The following is a 21,125-nucleotide window of genomic DNA, read 5'->3' on the forward strand; positions in this document are numbered from 1 at the left end:
TTCCATTGACAAGACAGAACACATAAAAATGACATAACTTCCCTGAAGATTTGGTACCCCAACTTCTGTCCCCTGCCAAAATAGAATATAATAAGCCAAGAAGAAACTTTTTTGCCCAGATGGCTTCACTGGTTAATTCTCCCAAATATTTAAAAACGGAAGAAGCAATTCAAACTTTACATCAACTCTCCCAGAGTAAATAAAAAGAGGCCAATCTCCAACTTATAACCTTGATTTGAAAAACTGTCAAAGACATTATTAAAAAAAAAATATATATATATATATATCACACTTTCCCCCTGATGAACATATGTATAAAAATCCTAAAAGTTAACACACAAAAAAACTCTTCCATGTCAAAAACTAACAGAAAATAAGGTGATTAAATTTGAAGTAATTTGAAATAATTGAATTTGGTCCATCATCCAAATATATTCAGTGAGAATTATCATATCAACAAAACAAAAAGAAAATCATATAATTATCTTAATACATGCAAAAAATTGATTAAATAGAACATCTTAATTATATTAAAAATGTATAAAAAACTTAATAAAACAGTGATTTCTTAGTCTCACAAAAGGTTTCCACCAAAAAAGTATAGCATATTAACAGTGAAATGTTTAAAACAAAAATCATGGGACACCTGGGTGGCTCAGTCAGTTGAGTGTCTGACTCTTAGTTTCAGCTCATATCATGATCTCAGTTTCCCCATGTCAGGCCTGCTTCAGATTCTGTGTCTCCCTTTCTCTCTGCCCCTCTCCCACTTGCACTCTGTCTGTCTTTGAAAAATAAATACAAATTAAAAAAAGAAAGAGAGAGGAAGAAAAGAAGAAAGGAAGGAAGGAAGGAAGGAAGGAAGGAAGGAAGGAAGGAAGGAAGGAAGGAAGGAAGGAAGGAAGCTCAGGCCATGATCTCATGGTTTGTGGGTTCAAGCCATGCATCATAGCTGTGATTAGAGACCTAGAAAAGAAAAAAAGAGAATCTGAGGCAGGAGCAATATTTGAAACTATTTTTCAAGAATTTTTCTGAAGTAATCCAAGCTGCTGATTCAAGAAACAATACAAATGATGAGAAGGAAAGCACATCTTGCTAAATGATAGTAAAAAAAAAACACTGAAAACCAATGACCAGAGGAAATTTTAAGACATTCTTTTCAAAGAAGAAAGAAAAATTGGCAACTGACTTATTACAGAAACTATTTAAGTCAGAAAACAATGAAATGGTATTTCAAAGTCCTAAGAAAACAAAAATTCTAGAGTTCTATATGCAATAAAAAAATCTTTCAAAATTGGGGGCACTTAGGATGGCTCAGTTGGTTAAGTGGCCAACTCTTGATTTTGCCTCAGGTCATGATCTCATGGTTCAAGAGTTTGAGTCCTACCCTGGGTTCTGCACTGACAGTGTGGAGCCTGCATGGGATTCTCTTGACCCCCACCTCTCTGTGACTCCCCTACTAGCATGTATGTGCGATCTCTTTCTCTCTCAAAAATATATAAAACATTTATAAGAAAATCTTTCAAAATTGAAGGTACAATAATAATATTCCAGGAAAAAAAAAACAAGAACATTTTTTATAATATATCCCCATTCAAAGAAATAAAAGCAAGGAGTATTTAAGCCAACAGAAAGGTTCCTCAAATGAAGGAAGAAAACTTCAGGAAAGTATGAAAAGTAATAGAAACAAAAAGTGATAAATTAAAAATATTTATTTTATTAAACAACAAAAATAATAACTTCCAGAACTTAACATATATGAAAGCATATCCATCAAGAGAGAGTAAATAGATTTAGTGCTTTAAGGTATTTATATTTTCTAGGATTTGGTAAAGACCACAAATTAATATTAGATATTAATAAATTCATCATGCTAAATAGTGTCCACTACATTTTACACATGAAACTAATATTACACTGTATGTTAATCAACTGGAATTTAAATAAAACAAGGAAAAAAGATAAATAATATATAACTAAAAGCTAATTGAGAAGACATTTTTATTATTTATTTACTTATTTATTTATTTACTTATTTACTTATTTATTTTAGAGAGAGAGAGAGAGAGAGCGCATGTGAGTGGGGGAGGGGCCAGAGGGAGAGAGAGAGAGGATCTTAAACAGGCTCTGCCCTCAGCATGGGGCCTGATATGGGGCTCAATCCCTAGACCCAGAAATCATGACCTGAGCTAAAATCAAGAGTCAGATGCTCAATAGACTGAATCACCCAGGTGCCCTGAAAAGAAATTCTAATAATAATTTGCTGATGAGTACAAAGAAAGAAAGAACAGTACATATAATGGTGGACCCAACAGAAAACAAGTAAGTGCATGAGGATGAAATTGCAAATTAGATCATCCTACACTTCTCTTTACAAACTTTAGTACTTTCTATTGCAGTTAAGCTAAAATCCTCTTTCTTGGATCTCACCTATTCTCACTTCCCTTGTTTCTGACTTCCCTCTAGCCTTATGGCTTCTCTGACCTTTGAATGTGTCAAAATTTCCCCTTGGGACCTTGCACTCACTCTGCAGCCTGAAGGGCCCTCTTTTCATGTATTTCCAAGATTGGCTGGGCTCTAATATTACCTCCTCAGTGCAGCCCCCATGACCACCATGCTAATTTAACCATATAGTTCTCCTACCCACAGCTAGCACATCACAGTTGGTTTAGTTTTTGCCTTCATACCATTGATTCTCTGTGAATTTATCTGGGTCATTTATTTTTTTCACTTCATTATGATTTTTCTACTTTAATACAACCTCTATAGAAACAAGGACTTTATTTCTGTTCTTCATCTAATCCCAGCCTATAAAACAGTACATCAAGTAAAGATTGTTGATTCGATGAATGAAATGTCTGTTAAGTGGCTAAGGCATCCCAGACTGTCTTTAAAAATATAAGTTCCCCAAATGCCAGAAGTTAATATTTCCACTCTTTGTTTCATCAGGTGACTTCTAGAATATTCGGTTGGAATCTAAGCACATTTTAAGTAGACTTTGGAAATCTGGAGTTTGGATTTTTATCTTAATCTCAATGGGAGAAATATACAAAACTAATACTTGGATTGTTTTAAGGAAGAATAGACATAGTTTTCTCCAGGGAGCAGAATTGAAAGAAGTAAGGGCACAAGGGATGTGGTATAAGGTACCATCAGAATGAGGATATTCCGAATGACATATGCTGGTCCTGGAAGCAGAAATTTTGCTGATCATTGAGACGATTGAAGCGAATACTAGCACCTACTAGGCATTCTGTACACAGCGTTTCTGCACAAGTGAGAAGTTGGCCAAAAAGAACTTTAAGTCTCTTTGAATTCTGTTTCCACTCCACAGCGCTACATAATGGTCTTTGCCGTTTAAGTTTATACAAAGTAAATACCATTTATGGTAACACTTGCCTTAATTGTAAAGGGTCATTATGGTATTTGTGCATTATTCTGCTTCCTTTCTAACTTTCCTTGATGTCTGGTTCTAAATATTATGGTAGGAGGCTTTCCAGACTGTGTGGTCCTACTTTGCTGCTTCTGTAGCTACAATCTGGCTGCCTACTTCTAGGCTCTGGCAAGGACCTTTTTAAATGAGTCATAGTAGCCACCTAATTTGGGAGAGATCCAATGTTTATTTTATTCTGATTTTGTTGTGAAAGGCTTACAAAACGTTAGTTAATGACCTGCTCCCTTCTTTCTGCCCGTGGAGGTAGGGGTGAGAAGGTTTCTTGGGCAAAAAGGATGTTTTGATCCTCACTTTTCTTAAGTAAATTTATCATCCTTATCTGATGGTTGTTAAAGTGATATGATAAAATTTACCTTTTTGTTGTTTCCTCTTGCCATATTTTAGCAGTGGAGAGATGTTATGAATTTATGGGATTACACGAGCAGACACCTAGGATTTCATGGTGGTGAACATGCTGCCTCTTATAAAACTGAGATAGAAACTTGGATCTCTCTAGCCTGGGGTCTCTTGTTTTTCCTATCTCTTTTTCTCTGACCCACGTCCACTGCCCAAGATCAGATTCACATAATAGCTTACAGGTGCTAAAATAGTTTGATTTTTCTCATAATTACTCTCAAGCCTCTCGTGTCCGTCCTGTTCAATCAACCCTAACTATTGTGTTGGTGTAATCTAATCAGGTCACTCCCCAGCTCAAAACTTCCTGCCTCCTATTTCCAGAAGCATGAAGTCCAGGAGCTCTGGCCAGACATTCCAGGTCTTTCACAATCAGACCACAATCTGCCAGGCCTGCCTTATCTGGGGCTAATCCTTATCAAATGACAGGCTTCCCCAAATCCCACCTCGGGCTTTGGCTTATTCTATTTCCCTTTTATCCTCATCTCTAAGTCTTTCTCATATTGAAGGGAATAGGAGAACGTGTCAAGGGGGATGGTTAGAATTCCTGCAAGTGCCAGAAAATGTAAAACTGAGGAGGTGGGTGTTGGGGGTGAAGGGAATTTTAGGCTTAAGATACTAGGAAGAGATTTAGATAAACTTTAGAGAAATATATTTTTCAGATTTAGCCTGGCATCAAAGCATAAGGAATAGATTTCTGAATTTAATTGTCTGCATACAGATGTTTGTAATCAGTGTTGATTCAGATTCAATTGAGCAATGAGTATGCTTTTCATATTATAATCATAGAACCTAAGACAGAAAAGCAGGCCTCTCCTTGGTTCCCAAACCATCACTGGTCCAAGCAAGTGCTTGTTACTTGCTAGTTGATTTGAACCTTTTAGTGGCGGGCATTACCAGTTTTTATCCAACATGGACTCATCCATCACAGGACTTTATGCCAAACAGATCTTTTTCTAGTGTCCTAAATCATCACCAGTCAGTCCCCAGGGCTGCTGGTTCGCCGCCTCTCAGTGTCTCTTCACACACAACACAACAGAGACAACAGAGCAGTGATTGATCTTTGCTTCTCAATATCTTTTTTCATCTTATTACACGTTATGGTGAGTAAAGAGGAATGCTGTACTCCAAACAGTCCTGTTTTCTATCATTGCTATGAAACATTCAAAATTTAAAAAATAAATAAATAAGCAGAATAACACTTTGGGGAGCTCTTTACACACACACACACACACGCACGCACACACACACAAAGAATGTGATGAGTAGAAAGCTAGAAAGGATAGAATGGCAATCTTCCATTAAACTTTCTCTTTTACACAATTTTTTAATGTTTATTTTTCAAAGACGGAGAGGGATGAGTGGGAGAGGGGCAGAGAGAAAAGAAAACAGAATATGATGCAGGCTCCAGGCTCTGAGCTAGCTGTCAGCACAGAGCCCAATGCAGGGTTCAAACTCAGGAACCATGAGATCATGATCTGAGCCGAAGTCAGAGGCTTATTTGACTGAGTCACGCTGGTCCCCCTAAAACCTTCTCCTTAAAAGGCTGCTTATTTTAGGGGATGCTTGGGTGGCTCAGTCGGTTGGGCATCTGACTCTTGATTTCAGCTCAGGTCATGATATCATGTGCTGATAGTGTGGAGCCTGCTTGGGATTATCTTCCACTCTTTGTGACCTTTCCCTGCTTGTGCTCTCTCTCTCTCTCTCAAAATAAACTTAAAAAATAAACTTAAAAAAAGCCTGCTCATTATTAAAGATTTCTAAGGCAAATGCTTGTTTCTTTTTTCATTTATTTCTTCTTGGCTGCTTAAGCATTTTATAGTAGAGAGAAAAGACTGAGTATCTGTAATAATGCTCAACCATGAGCTTCCTTGAAGTCATCTGTTTTGGTGTTCTCACCCTTAACATGGAAACAAAAAGTAAATAAATATTAGTGGGCTCGTCTTAAAACTCACATTAAAACAACTCTGTTGTATTGCAGCTTATCTGTGACAAATCTTACTTTAACGATGTTTTAACCTACATGCAGAACACAATTATGGGAAAATGTTTTTGGTTCTTCCCAATCTCACTATCTAAAGAGACAAACTTGCTTTACTTCAATTTAGTGCTCTATAGTCTAAAGTAGGCCTTTCCCACAAGAGAAGAGAAATTTGTGAGGAAAGTTAAATTTATTGCGTTTTTAAATTGAATTTCATTGTAAACTTAAATTACATTTACTATTGTACATTCCGAGAGTATCAGTAGATGAACCTTTCAGTTTTACATACATTTATTAAAGAACCGCCTTGCTTCAAGAACAGTACGTAGACATCAAGGAGCCGAGGATGAGTAAGTCAGTTACATGCCTGCCTTCAATTGTGTTTGGGAATCAAACATTTGGAGAGACAAAGTATAATTCCATGTTTTAAAGATTGTAATGGCTTTATGGATAAGGTTGATGGGAAAGTTGTAATAGGAACTTTGCTTGAGTGAGTCAGGAAAGAAGTTTCACAAAGAGGAAGATATTTGAACCCAATCTGGAAGACTGTTTTAAAAGTACCATTGTCATATGAAATTTATTTTTTTCAGTTTATTTATTTGGAGAGAGAGAGAGGGTTGGAGAGGGGCAAAGAGAGAGAGGGAGAAAGATAGAATCCCAAGCAGGCTCCGCACTGTCATTATGAAGCCCAATGTGGGGCTAGAACTCCTGATCCTGTGAGATCATGAACCTGAGCTGAAGTCGGATGCTCGGCCCCCTGAGCCACCCAGGCACCCCCAGCCTGAAAGGTTTTTAAGACTTTGGGAGGAAGATGTTCCAGGGAGAGGCAAACTACATAATTAGTTTAGCAAACAATAATCAGTTTTCTCTAAGTTTAGCATAAAATTAAGAATTGAAAGCTGGGGTAAAGCACCCTGTTTGTCATCCTAAGGGGTTCGCTCTCTGTGTTGGCAATAGGAAACCTTTCATGGATGTTAATAAGAAAAAGCATGAAAAGGGTTGTTTGGGAAGATAATCTTGGGGTGTGTTCAGAATGGAACAGATAAAAGCTATCCTGAAAGTCCAGATAAGTAAGTGGGAAAATATTGCAAAATCCCATAAGAGATGACAGAGGCCTTAATAAATGCAGTTAGTGGAGGAAAAGAGGTAAGCACAGACAGAAGCACAATTACAGATCAGGATCAGCACTGCTACTTGGGAAATGAGCAGTGAAATGGGCAGACAGGCCTGGGACAACTGTCAGGTTTTCTCTGTGCCACATGCAAGGTTTTTAAAAAATCAGCATCATTAATGACATTTATTGAGGGCTTACTCTGCGCCAGATGCCTTGTCAAGGGCTTCAGTTCAAATCTTGTAACGATCTTCTTAAGACAGATACCATTATTGTTCCAACGCTACAAAATAAATGAAGTTTAAACTACCCTGGGAGGGATCATTGAAATGTAGCTGGAGTACCAGTAACCTTGAATATTCTTTTCAACACATGTTGAAGTTTATTAGTTAGTTTCTCCATATCCACAGGGTCAAATATTAAAATCACTTTGTTTTAATAAATGGGAGGGGTGCCTGGGTGGCTCAGTAGGTTAAGTGTCCAGCGTCAGCTCAGGTCATGATCTCACGGCTGGTGAGTTTGATTGAGCCCCACACTGGGCTCTGTGCTGTTAGCTCAGAGCCTGCTTCGGATCCTCTATTCCCCTCTAGCTCTGACTCTCCCCCACTCGTGCTTGCTCTCTCTCAAAAATAAACACTGAAAAAAAATAAATGGGAAATCGGTCTGAGAAAAACCAATGGTAGCTCAAGAGTGAAATTCTGGATCTCATGTGGCAAGGAACTGAGGGAGGCCCTCAGATAACAGCCAGTGAAGAAATGGGACATTCCGTTCAATAAACCATGAGGAAATGAAGCTTGCCAACAACCAGGTGAATGAATTTAGAAAGAGAGCCATTCCCCAAGTTGGGCCTTGAGAGGAGACTGTAGCTCCAACAAATACCTTGATTACAACCTTGAAGAGACATGAAGGCAGAAGCATTGAGCAAAACAAAATATTTTCGCTGCTGCAAGTCACTAAATTTTGGAGTCACTTGTCAGAAACATGTATTAGTCAGGCTTCTCCAGAAAAATAAAGCGATGTGTGTGGGGGGAGGGGGGGTGTACAGAAGGAGAGAGTGTGGGAGAAAGCAAGTCCAAAGTCTACTGAGCAAGCTGGCAGGCTGTCAATTTCAGCAGGTGTTGATGTTGCAACCATGAGTCCAAGGGCATTCTAGGGCAGTGGTGGTAGGGTGGCAGAACTCATTTGTCTTTGAGGGACCTCTATCTTTTTTCCTAAGGCCTTCAACTGTTTGGATAAGGCTCATGAGCTTTACAGAAGGTAAATCTACTGGTAAGTAGTAGTCACATCTAAAAGTCACCTTTACAGTAACATCTGGCCTGGTATTTGACCAAACAACTGGTCACCATAGCCTAGCCAAGTGGACATACAAATCAACCATGATCATGGCAATAGATAACAAATATACATACATTAAACATTAAACCAAATATGAATATATCATTCTTATCCTAATACCCAAGTATTAACTTGACATACAGAATGTTCTCTATTTTTGATTTTGAACTTGCACAAGGAGACAATTTTATTATTCAAATAAGAATTGGTATTGCCATTTCAGTGTGTTAAAATTGGTTGACCTTGGGACTAGCTTTGAGGCTAGAATGAAAGACCTGGGACATGTAGACAGACAGACTGACATCAATCCTGCCACTGACATCAGGGTTCAAGGCACTCTTTCATTGAATATTTCCACCTGAGTTGAATAAATGGAATTCTGCCGCTAGAACCTTTAGCAAACTTGTTTTTTTTTTTAACCACTTACTTAGATTTGCATTCTTTTTTATGTTTCCTTTTAGATTTATATAACATCTATTTGGGCTTGCATGTTTTTCATAATTTTGTTTGACTCAGATACCGCACTGTGAGTGCATCCTGACTTTTCCTATCCACAAAATAGACAACATGGCTACTAATTGCTCCCACACTTCCACATTTAGACCTACATTCCTGGAGTATTAAAAGATATTGACTTCCATTTCTTAGTTTCCATATCTAACATTCCTGTAAGGATTCCAGTTGATCCTGTTCAGATATGGTGTCTGTCCCTAGAGGAGGGAGGGATTATAGAGAAGATCGTATAGCACTCATGGGAATAAGGGATGCTGGCCAGCTAATCCCCCAGATTTTGTAATGCATAGGCATAAAAACTCATGGTATTAGACTTATATTGCTTTAATTTAAGTTGATGAACAAAAAAGATTTGCACGCTCAACTCTAAAAATGAAAGATTTCGTAGTAATACTCTTCCCAAATTCTTACCTGCTGGACTTCTACTCAAGGGCCAGTCTTAGACCCTCATATCTACATCTTCCCCACAGTGTCTCAGCCATGCCTGCCCTTTGGAGGTGGCAAGTAGAGCTTCACATATATCCTCCTTTTTCGCAACTGGAATTTTGCAACATGTAGGTGAAAAAAGACACACAGCCAGGGCCAGAAAGACAAGAGCCAACTATTTCACATTTAAACTTTGCACAAAGTTTCAAATTGCAGATTAGCAGCATGTTCTTATATGTAAGTCATTTTAAACATTCCAAAAAGTAACCTGCTGGGACAGTTATCCAAAATCAAATAAGGAATGATTCCATAGAGAAGAATTCTAGTCATCAGAGGAAGGTAAAGAGGTATTTTTGGATACAGAGACTCTGACAGGAATGGAGATTGGAGCATGGCCGGTACAGTCCCATATGTCAATACCAAGCAGAAAAATATTTATTTTCTGCCTTCTGCCACTTGAATTGTCCCTAAATATTTAAATATAATGACCTGAAAGTGAAAACATTGAAAAAAAAAAAAACTAAAGAAAACCACTGTAATGAAGCAGGGGCTATAAAAGAAATCAAATGAAAATCCTTAACTATTGCTTATTAGAAGACATGGTGGAATAGAACCTAGAATAGAGATGATAAAAAAAGGAAATTGATCCCTAGATAACTCTTCAAGCGCTGAATTGGTTCTTTCCTCAGAATTCTTTGTTTTCTTGTGTTGTTTGTTTGTTTAATTTGGATATTTATACACACACCTCTCTTCTGTCTCAAGGTAGGCCCTGTAGCCCTTACACAAAACCACACAAAATGTGTAACTTTGTCTACATATCTTCTTGGTCCTTTTCTTCTTAAATCAGTTGTATGTGGTATCTCAGAACCTCCTTACATGGCCAGGGGCTAGACGTGCTGTTTAGTTACTTAGTCCTTGAATCTCTCGCATGGCTATGTGTGTACATCCAGTTCTAAGAAATGAGTATAATTTTGCTTACTATAAAGCAAAAAGAAACTGCCAAACTAGATATGAGTCATATACAATTTTTCTGTTTGGCATTGAAGTCTATGCCTCTGTGTTTCGGTACATTTTTCAAAGGTTTAAAGAGTATACCTCACTTAAAAGGAACTTGGTGAATAATATTTAGTTACATACTTAAAATTTATTCCACCTTTATTAACTGCACTCAGATTTTTCTTTTGGAATGTCCTGCCCTCATTGGGCTATAGCCATGAACTTTGGATGGATTGACTCGATCCCAGCTCCAAGCTATATTATTTTGTCCGAATTAGAACAAAGACTGGTTCAGCAGGGCTGTCACCAAAGGCCCGATTAACCAGCACTTGGCTTCTTCCTGGGCACAGTCATTGGCTTAATCAGAGTAAACCTCAAGACTTTTGTTAAATTATTATAGTGATAGTTAAAATATTATAGTGATTATAGTGATAGTCTCTCTTACCTTGTATATGAATCAAATAACACGTTGCTTTGGTTGCTATTGGCAGCCATTTTGTGGCTATGATGGAAGCCAATCTGAGCATGCAGCCAGAACACAGAGAGGGACGCCGCCAAGAGAGTCTAGGAAACCGAGAGACTGCCTCATCAAAACACACCTGGGCTGCTCAGATATGTGAGCCAATAAATCTGGCTTATCATTTATGCCAATCTGAGTTGGAGTTCTGTTACTCACAACCAAAAACATCTCAACTAATATATAAAGCATCTGGGAAAGTGGACTTATCTAGAAAAGGAATACTAGAATATAGTAAAATTTAATCACTATTATTTATTACAGTATTCTCATTCACTGTAGCATTTCATGGATTCATGAAATCAGACAGAAAGACTTCAAAGTTAAGCAGAACCAAGCACTCTTTTAATAATGTACAAATGTAGTAGTTGATTCAGTCCTGTTAGAAAAATATGCCCAAAAGGTGAATTAGCCATTTGAGGTTTGCTTGATCTAAAACTTTTCTCTACGAAACCAAGTTTTCTCTACTAATTATAGAAAATATGTCAAGCTTGTCATTCTTACAAGAGAAGGATTTTAAAGATCTTATTACTCAAAATTATAATTTTAGATGGGCAAGATAGGAGCAATCATTTATTATTAAACAACTTACCAGGTATTAGTTTATCGGATTAGCTCCAGCAGAAAGAACCCTCAGGAAATGGAATGTACATTTTATTAGGTGGAACAGACATGAAAGAAAAGAGTTGCAGGGGCACCCAGGTGGCTCAATCAGTTAAGCATCTGACTCTTGATTTTGGCCCAGGTCACAATCTCACAGTTTGTGAGTTCAAGCGTTGCATTGGGCTCTGCACTGACAGCATGGAGATTGCTTGAGATTCTTTCTCCCTCTCTCTCCCCCTTCCCAAGTCATATTCTCTCTCTCTCTCCCTCTCTCTCTCTCTCTCTCAAAAATAAATAGATAAACTTAAAAAAGGGAAAGAAAGAAAAGAGTTCTGTCTACAGAAGAAGGACAGGTGTGGGCGAGGAAAGAGTAGTAAAGTGACAAAAATTATTCTAAAAACTAACCTCACTTACTTTATTTCCTCCAGAGTCAGTCTATGTAGAGAAGGCTTATAGATTATATCTCCATGTTTGAAGTGCTTATTTATATGAGTATGAACCCTGACACCAACAATTGGCAAAGTTTTAAGAACATGTCCTAGAACTAGAAGTGTGTTCAAGCCAGAAACCTACAATAAACAAACTGAATGGACGCCACATTTCAAACTTGACAATTGGCCCTTCTACTCTGTCCCTCCGCTCTCCCTGATCCTGCCAGTCAATGACTTTCTTGGCAATCTGCGTTTACAAGATATTTGCATGGCTTCTCCACTCCACTTTCCATCCTGGAAAGGAACTAGTTTTGTGAAAAACTTCTATTTGTCTCACTGGGAAAAAAAAGGGCAATGATTAACTACTAGAACTGCATCCACACATAACTGAAGCTGGTTCAGCTCTTATTTCATACACTCTGTTTCTCCAAAAGAAATGTGGTCCTTCTTCCTTCCATTCTATCGACTATATCTTTAACTGCTTTTTCCCCTAAAGCATTCAGTGTAAGATCGTTTGATTTGAGGGAGCCTTCCAAATATTTATAGAGTAGCTTGAAAGGGTCTTTATAAAACCACTTTGGAAAAACTATTTTGTTCTTCTTGCAGGAAAAAAAAAACCTTAAAAATGTGTTTTGATTCTTTCTAACTGAGAAAGAGAGAGAGAGAGAAAGAGAGAGAGAGAGGTATTAAGGTGCAAAACTACCACTTGACCATTTGGTTTTGAGCTGATATTTTATTAAAAATTATAAAAGAAACTCTTTGGTGTATAAAACTCAAGCTGTGTAGTCTTTTGAAGTAAAAAAGTCCTGCTATATCTGCTTGATTTATGGTTTGCTTTTAGGAAAAAAGAATACCGTCCAAGCCTCATTTAGACCCTGGTACCTATTTACCAGTAGATTAATGTCAAGTCCTGCTATTTTTGAGATCCTGACCTTTTACTTTTATTTTGTTTAATCAGGAAATATTTAAAATTACACTCTTTAGGCTTCTAGATTTCACATCAGCGCATCTGCCAGCGGTCTGCCCTCCTCCATAGGAGTTCTGGCAGAAATAGACAAGCCTGGTAGAATATCAAAGTTTATCAAGCCACAGGATCTACAAAATCTTAATTTTCCTCATTACTCCGCATCCCACACACCCAGCCCCACCCTAGAAAGTAGTAATATGATCCAGAAAGAAACATTGGAATTAACAAAATCGAATAGAGCCGAGAATCCTAGACTCTGGATAAAGACCGGCTTAAATTTGTTTACACGTCACTAATGAAACATTTGTGGGTGTGATGCCAAAAACTTAAAATTGAGAAAGTTTATTTGCATACCTTTCTCAAGATGGCCCCTGTGGCCAGTTGATAATTATACTTCATTTTTTTGACCAAAGAATCTGAACCCAGCTTCTAGAAAATATGTGACATAGTATCAGAGAGAACCTTTTGTCTTATCTCTCTCTGAAAAATCTCTACCTCAGAGACAGAAGCTATGATTATCTACATGACAGTCCTAGACTGTGATGTTTCCTAAAATCTGAAATTCCTCAATATGATTCCTAAGCTTCAGCATCCTGGCATACTTCCAAGAAGCAAAACAAAACACAATGGAACTACAGAAACCACAAGATTTTATATTGAAAAAATACTGAATACATTTATATTTTTTAATATCAAGATTTTCAACATTAAAGGCTCCATCGTAGTTTTTTATTTGTATCTTTCTTGCTCCCCAGATACCAGCAGACAACTCTAAAATTAAATAACTTTTATGAATAATATAGGCGGCACAACTGCAAAATTTAGATTTTGAATATAAAGGATAAGATAAATGAAGTAGACATATGATCTTTCATTTTCCTCCTTTTCATCAGAGCAGTTCTTCGATGACCTATGGACCTACTTCTTTCTGTTTCTTCTCTGCCTCTCCCACACACTTTCAAGGAAATGGACCAAAACATTCATTGAACATTGGAAAAATTGAGCTCTAGAGGAAAAATCCTAGGACTATAGCAATGCGCTTTATTTTCTTATTATAATAAAAATAATGATAATATCTTGAGTTTAACGTGTCTTTCTTTTAAAGCATTTGAGCATATTGTTTTTGTTTTCATTGTCTATAGATTATCCAATGTTCCCATGACATACTTAAAGCCACTTGACTCCTTGGTAGAACTAAGACTAGAACCTAAGCCTCCCACATATGTGTCTAAAGTTCATTCCCCTAGGTTATATATTGGCCAATTCATAAAGTACCCACCTTAATAGTCCAAAGGCCTCTAAATAACAGCTGAAAGTCACACTAACTAAGGTTATTTTCCCTCTGGGTGTGAGCTCTTTTGCTTTGTGATAGAGCTCAATTTGATTTTTAAAATCAGCTCCTTGCTTTTTCTAGCCCAACTGTTACCTAAGGAAGGAACAATCTGAACTACTGCCTTTGGGTTTAACTTTTGATCCAGTCATTTACCTGCGTGGCCTTTGAGCCTGCCTCATGGGAGAACTCTCTCGAAATCTCAATCAGGAAGTCAGATCTGGATAGCAATGAATACACGGGTTTCTATTTATAATAAGTAATGTACTTCTTTCTACTTCATTTTTTAAATATAAAATTCAACATAATAAAATACTAACTATCTCACAGGATTTCTGTGAGTTTTAAAGAGAACTTATTACATGTGTATATCATATACATAATATATATAATATACATGATATATTACACATAACTATTTACATATTGCATATAAGGCAGTGTATGAGTTTAGTCAGTACTCAAGAGATTTTATTATATTCTTATTTTTTGGTCTGTAACATTTTATTTTTATGTGTACTCTATTAGCAATTACCCCAATAGTTCCAACATTGAGCTTACAAACATCAGCCTGCTGTGAGCATTGGTCAGGTCCCTAGGCCAGTCTGCATAGGCATTTCATCCCACCTCCATCCCATCCCACCCAAAAAATGATTAGGAAAATTTAGCAGAACTATTTTGATCATCTTAGCACATCTACTCAAAGCTGAAAATATTTGAATAGCCTGGTCATTCCTTAATCTGAAATACATAAACTTTGTAAAAGTTACTCATGAATTTTTCAATTGAATCAACATCCCTGATGTTTAAAAATTATGTGCATATATATGTATACATTCATATATATGTATACAAATATGTATTACATATGTATATATGATGTGTATATATGTGTATATGTGTATGTATTCAGTGAAAGATGTGAATTAATCTTCATGTATTATATTGTCAAATGTTAAGAATGTTGAGCAATAATATAAGGAATGTGTTTAAATTACTGCATGCAGAAGATGATCATAAAAGGAAAGAGGCAGTTTTCCAAAAGTTAAATGGGTTTCCTCTCAGCATTTCAGTTTTAAGTATATAGTTTCGCATACAGGTGCAGCATCTGACTCTAAACTTTATAGTCCTCCTTCTACAATCCATAGCTTTAATAGTTTTCCATTCCATTATTAACTCCCAAAATATAGTTTGTTATTCTTAAATTGTTGATACAGACACAATGGAATCGCAAAATCTTTTTTTTAAGTTTATTTATTTATTTTTGAAAGAGAGACAGACAGAGTGAGTGGGGGAGAGGAAGAGAGAGTCCCAAACAACTCTGCACTGTCAGCACGGAATGTGATGTGGGGCTCGAACTCACAAACCGTGAGAACATGACTGGAACCGAAACAAGAGTTGGACACTTAACTAACTGAGTCACCCAGGTGCCCCTGGAATTGCAAAATCTTTAACTGAGAACTCTTTTAATCTTCCTCGTTTTTAAAGTAAATATTATAAATATTTACAAATTTACAAACCTTGATACATATTGTAAAATAAACAAGAAAGTCTATCAACTACTATACCTGCTTTTGTTAAAAGATAAAGTCAAGGGATGCCTGGGTGGCTCAATCTGTTGAGCATCCAATTTCAGCTCAGGTCATGGTCTCATGGTTTGTGGGTTTGAGCCCCGCATCGGGCTCTATGCTGACAGCTCACAGCCTGGAGCCTGCTTCTGATTCTGTGTCTCCCTCTCTCTCTGCCCCTCCCTTACTCACACTCTGTGTCTCTCTCTCAGAAATAAATAAACATTAAAAAACTATTAAACTTCATATAGGAAAGAAAAGTTTTAATGTTAGGGGTTGTGGAGTTTAAACACCTATAAGTCAAGTTTACTCCAAATAGTCACATGTCTGGATGTTGATGAATGTCTGCCCTGGGTAAGGCTTCATCATCTTAACTTGTTTATTCATACTGTTTCTTTCTTATTTCAGTTTTAACTTTAAACATGGTTTTATTGTATTGTATAGCAAAGACTCTAAGACATGGTTGTTTGCAAATATATTGGATTTGAGATTACCTCAGGAGCTAGAGCCACATTTAATTCAACCTGTGATAAATCATATAAACATTTCAGTCTTTGTTTAAAGAAGTCGTTTTTATTGTATGCCTTCTTGGATTTTTTTCTGAGCATGGTATCTTTACTTGCTCTGTTTTCTTCTGTTTTATCAGTCTTCTTTATTTACATAACAGTTTCCTTCAACTTCCAACTTCCAAGTTACCTTGACATGAAGCTGTTTCTTTCTGGAACAGAAAAGGAAAATATGTCATGTACTATTATTCTTTTTTTTTTTATTTATTGAACCATCTGGACATCTGGAAGCAGAGTCTAAACCTGTCAGCCTCTCGTGATATAAAGCAAATATGCATTATTCTATGGAGGAAACTAAAACAGAGGCTTTCTTTCTCCATCTCCCCACCTCATGGAAAGAAATTTAATTTATGGGGATTTCTGTGAAGGGCAGTCTGTGTCAGAGAGGAGGGCTTAGCAATTACCTCAAAAAAAAGCACTCAGAGTTTCATCAAACACGCCCCCCCCCCCCAAGATCTTTGGAAATTTGCCTAAACTCCATTTTATTTTCGACAGACCCTTCAGACACATAGGAAGTGAAGGATATGCTTCCAAGCCAAAAGGTTCTTCACAGATGGCAGTGGAGGCGGAAACACTGGCGTGTTCCTTCCTCGGCCGTTCGGTCATGTTTGTATCGTGAGACTTCATAAACGAGGAGTGTTTACAGCATCCCGTGGCTGTGAGATGTGCCAGGCGGCATGTAGGGTGCACTCAGGTAGAGCTAAGGGGTTCCATTTCCTAATTTACCCTCTCAAAATCACAGAGTTCCATCCCGAGATGGTGCCTCTGAACAGTTAAGAGCAGTAGGTGGACACGGGAAGGTAATAGGATCTAAGCCAGTTCTGTGTTTTCAGTCAGCTGAAAAAAATGCATTATTGTGTAATCTGAGACTTAAAGGGACTTCAAGGGATATACATTAATCGTTTAGCCCACTAGATCCACGGCTCAAGTACCAAAGTATCAAAGAATTAATAATAGGAGCCAAAATAGCAATTGCCTTTCCTTTTGTATTTCTAACATAAAATTATTCTCTATGAAATAATCACATACAGTATTAAAAACAGTATTTTTTATGTAAAGCTAATGCATCCAACTCACCAGTGTTTTCATAAACAATGAAACAAAGTCATTTTACCTTATACAGAACTTTAGGTCTATGAAGCATTCACATCCACACCTGCAGCATACATAGACAATGATTTGGCTACTTATAGTCCTAAAACTGCCACAAAGCCCTGTCTATCTGGATAATTCTATGATTCACAGAGTTGACTCAGAAATTTTATTCCAGCCTACCCCCTGTCACTCACACAGGATGATGGCACATACCAAAGCAATTCTTGAAGTTGCTACCTTACCTTTATTAATCTCTACAGACTGAGGTTCTAATTTTTCCCACCTTTCACCTTGATTAAGAGACCAGCTTCTTCTGCCCTCTTCCCCCCATTGCCACTTCTAGGATTGAAGATGTGCTTAGGATTCTGTGTGGCCCATTCTACAGATCTGTCTATTGTATGTCACCTGTCCCTGGTGACCGATATCCAGGCCCTACGGTTCATGCGGGAAAAACAAGACTTGTTTTTATGAGAGCCTATACACATGCTAAAATCTCTTTTACCAGTATTTTACAACTCTTCTCATTGTCTACAGCTTTCCTTGATAACTAACTGGGCCTCTGCCTGGCTGGCAGGTTACGTCTTGTAGATTTCTGACAGTTTAGATTCCTTCAAGCTAGACTTCTAAAACTTGAAAGCCATTTTGAGAGAGCAATTTCAAATCTTTGCCCTAAGAAAGTAGTAGCAGACTTTCCTATTATAACTATTCCAACATACACCATTAAAGAACCAAATCCGATGGATTTTCATCAGACTCAAAGAAAATGCTGGTGCTTTTCAAAGTCCATCCCAGTTTCTTTACAGCCCAGCTCTCCACTGGCAAAATTCTCTGGATTATATTTGGAAATTCTGGGGCATATTTTTAAATCACAAATTGATGTGTTTTACTTTAAAAGTAAGACCTCCTTTATATGTTACAGAAGAAATTTTACCATTATCATTGGATCTTTGCACCTTAAAATAAACTTTATTTTGAACCACACCTTTCTGTGAGGCTTGACAAAAGAAGACAGCCAGACCTAGAGGGTTATGAATTCTGTGATGGAACTTGATTCATGGTTTCTAATAAAGATATTTTAATGCTCCTGCCAAGTTCAGCAGCAAGGCTTGCCAGAACACAGGCGCTCAAGTAAGCCTACCCCTTAATCTTGTGTGAGAAGAGAAAACAGGCCCAACAGCAATACAGGCTGGATATGAAAGTCCTTCTCTGCGTTACTTTCCCCAGTAAAGGTCATCTGTGCCAGCAAGAAACAGTATCTCAGTAATATCTGGTAGTGCTCAGAGCCACTGGCAAGAAAAGGAGCATTACGGTCAATTGAATATTTATTTACGTAAGAAAGCCCCTTTTGCCAGTTGCCCTTTTAGTACATACACTTTTCCCCCCTATACAGAAACAGCTTTTGATTATTCAGGTTAGTTGGGGTGGAAAATAAGGGGGAAGGGACAAGACCACTCAAAGTGATAGACAATGAAAAACTCAACTGTGGTTGGCTTTCAATTTTGTTTTTGTACTTTCATTGAAATATGGGTGTGTCTGGCATTCTGAGAATTTGCATTTCAGATAAAGTAGTAACAGCAGAGCATAGAGACCTGACTCAGAAAAGCTGGAAAGTCATTTTAGTTCCCTATCTGCTCAACTTTTGGTCACCCCATTCCTTACTGGGGGTAGACATCTCCACCTCTCCATTTATTGCTTGATTTAATTAAGTGGGGTAGAGTGTTTCTTGGTTTTCAACCAGAAAATGGAAGCACAATCTTCCATGGCATGATGATATAAAACTTGAGCAATAGACATTTAACTGCTCCATAAGAAAATTAGTGGAATAAAAATCCATTTACTTCTCAGTAAACTTTGACTTGGCATACATTTCAGAGATACTTTGCCAAATACACTTGATAATTGCATACAATTTACAAAACAAGATTGTTTCTAGAATTTTTACCCCGTCCCCACCCTTCACCAACACACACACACAATCATCCCACATCCCTCAGACTGAGACACGTGACAAACATCCAGGTAGGGGCACAGGAGGATGGCACGCCAGTAAATACCAGAGAGAGATTTGTCATGTAGCAATGAAAATAGTGAGAGACAACCCAAGAACATCTTTCACCGAGAAGAGACGATCCTCCTCAGTGCTGTGTGAGTGACATTACAAGACAATATTTAAAATTTATTTAACCTACACATCTTCCATTTTCAAAGAGGTAAGCATTGATATATTTGGCAGGTGGGAGAAACTAAATGTTCACTTGCAGAGGTACTGCCATTTCTGTGGCTCCTGGGGGAAAAATGTTTTAGTACATGATTTAGATGTTTTACAATCATTACTGTAATGCCAAATCCTTGGAGTCACTGTTTGTGATGAACCGAACAGGGTGCACAGATGCCTTAAAGCCTGGAAAATTGCTAACCAGAAAATGCTTCATTTTAGTCAGAGTTGTCTCAGAAAGACAGATCTCTCTAAACAATACTAATTCAGGGACTTGGCTAACATTGGAAATGGAAAGTAGTGCTCTCTTGCCAAGTTTTGGAGATGCTTGCACAATATCCAGATGATTGAATTATATACATGGCAAATCAAAGTGGCAAATATCAGTTGTACAAATCAAATTCTTAAAGGTAACTAATGATGGGGCATTATCCCAACCTTCTTCTATTTTTTTAATGTTTATTTATTTTTGAGAGAGACAGAGTGTGAGGAAGGGAGGGACAGAGAGCGAAAGGGAGACACAGAATCAAAAGGAGGCTCCAGACTCAGAGCTGTCAGCACAGAGCCTGATATGGGGCTCGAACTAACAAACCATGAGATCATGACGTGAGCCACAGCTGATTGCTGAACTGACTGAGCCACGTAGGAACCCTTTTTCTATTTTTTTTTAAGTTTTTATTTATTTTGAGAGAGAGCAAGTGTGAGCAGGAAAGGAACAAAAAGAGGGGGAGAGAGAATTCCAAGTAGGCTCAGCACTGTTGGCACAAAGTCTGATGCAGGGCTCGAACTCACAAACTATGAGATCATGACCTGAGCCAAAACCAAGCACATGATGCTTAACCAACTGAGCTGCCCAGGTGCCCCTAGAAACTCAATCCTTTTCTAAAATCAAAGTAGGAAATTAACATCTTTTCTTCTTTTATCTATCTATGCAAAAGCAAGTAATATAAGATGTTGTTCAGGAGCTTGGGTGGCTCAGTTGGTTGAGCATCCAACTCTTGAGTTTGGCTCAGGTCATGATCCCAGAGTCATGAGACTGAGCTCTACATTAGGCTCCATGCTGAGCGCGGAACCTGCTTAAGGTTCTCTCAGTCTCTCCTTGTGCCCCTCTCCCCTGCTTGCACTCTTTCTCTCAAAAATAAAATAATAAAATAAAATAAATTATTAAATTGGTAAACCTTATTAGTTTTAAAATTGATGTTTTCAACAAACATCTTTACTGTAGAAAGGGATAATATGTGTTACTAAGCCATCATAAGGTTATCAGTAAAATTTTCAACCTGGCATTTGTATTCAATGTGAAAAAATTTTGTCCTAAAAAAAAAAACAGGTAAGAAAACTAACAATATAAATAGAGAAATACAATTGCACATTCACAGACCAACATTTGAAAGGAAATAAGCGAAAATAAATCTAAATGGTCTTTGACTTCACTGGCATAAATGATTCCTGAAAGCATGAGTTAGTTATAAGGACAAAGTCAAAATAGATGAGATTGTATAGAAAAGGACAATATTTCTTCTGTAACAGATCTAGGTCTTACTATGAAAGATATTGGAAAAACATGTTATTGATAAAAAGGAAGAAAATATTCAATTGTCAAAGGACTTGATCTTAATCATCTAAA

General features: G+C 37.4%; 1 long non-coding RNA gene across 1 annotated transcript in view; it reads right to left on the reverse strand.

Annotated features, from left to right (window-relative positions):
* Positions 1 to 16,194: 16,194 nt before the first annotated feature.
* The window catches only part of LOC115299078, a 35,590-nt gene continuing 30,659 nt past the window's right edge, over positions 16,195 to 21,125 (reverse strand). Inside the window, exon 5 of the long non-coding RNA XR_003911982.1 lies at positions 16,195 to 16,340. This is a non-coding gene — a long non-coding RNA (uncharacterized LOC115299078). The remainder of the gene's footprint in view (positions 16,341 to 21,125) is intronic.

The sequence above is a fragment of the Suricata suricatta genome, chromosome 1 (assembly GCF_006229205.1).
Source record: "Suricata suricatta isolate VVHF042 chromosome 1, meerkat_22Aug2017_6uvM2_HiC, whole genome shotgun sequence".
NCBI classification, from domain to species: Eukaryota; Metazoa; Chordata; class Mammalia; order Carnivora; family Herpestidae; genus Suricata; species Suricata suricatta.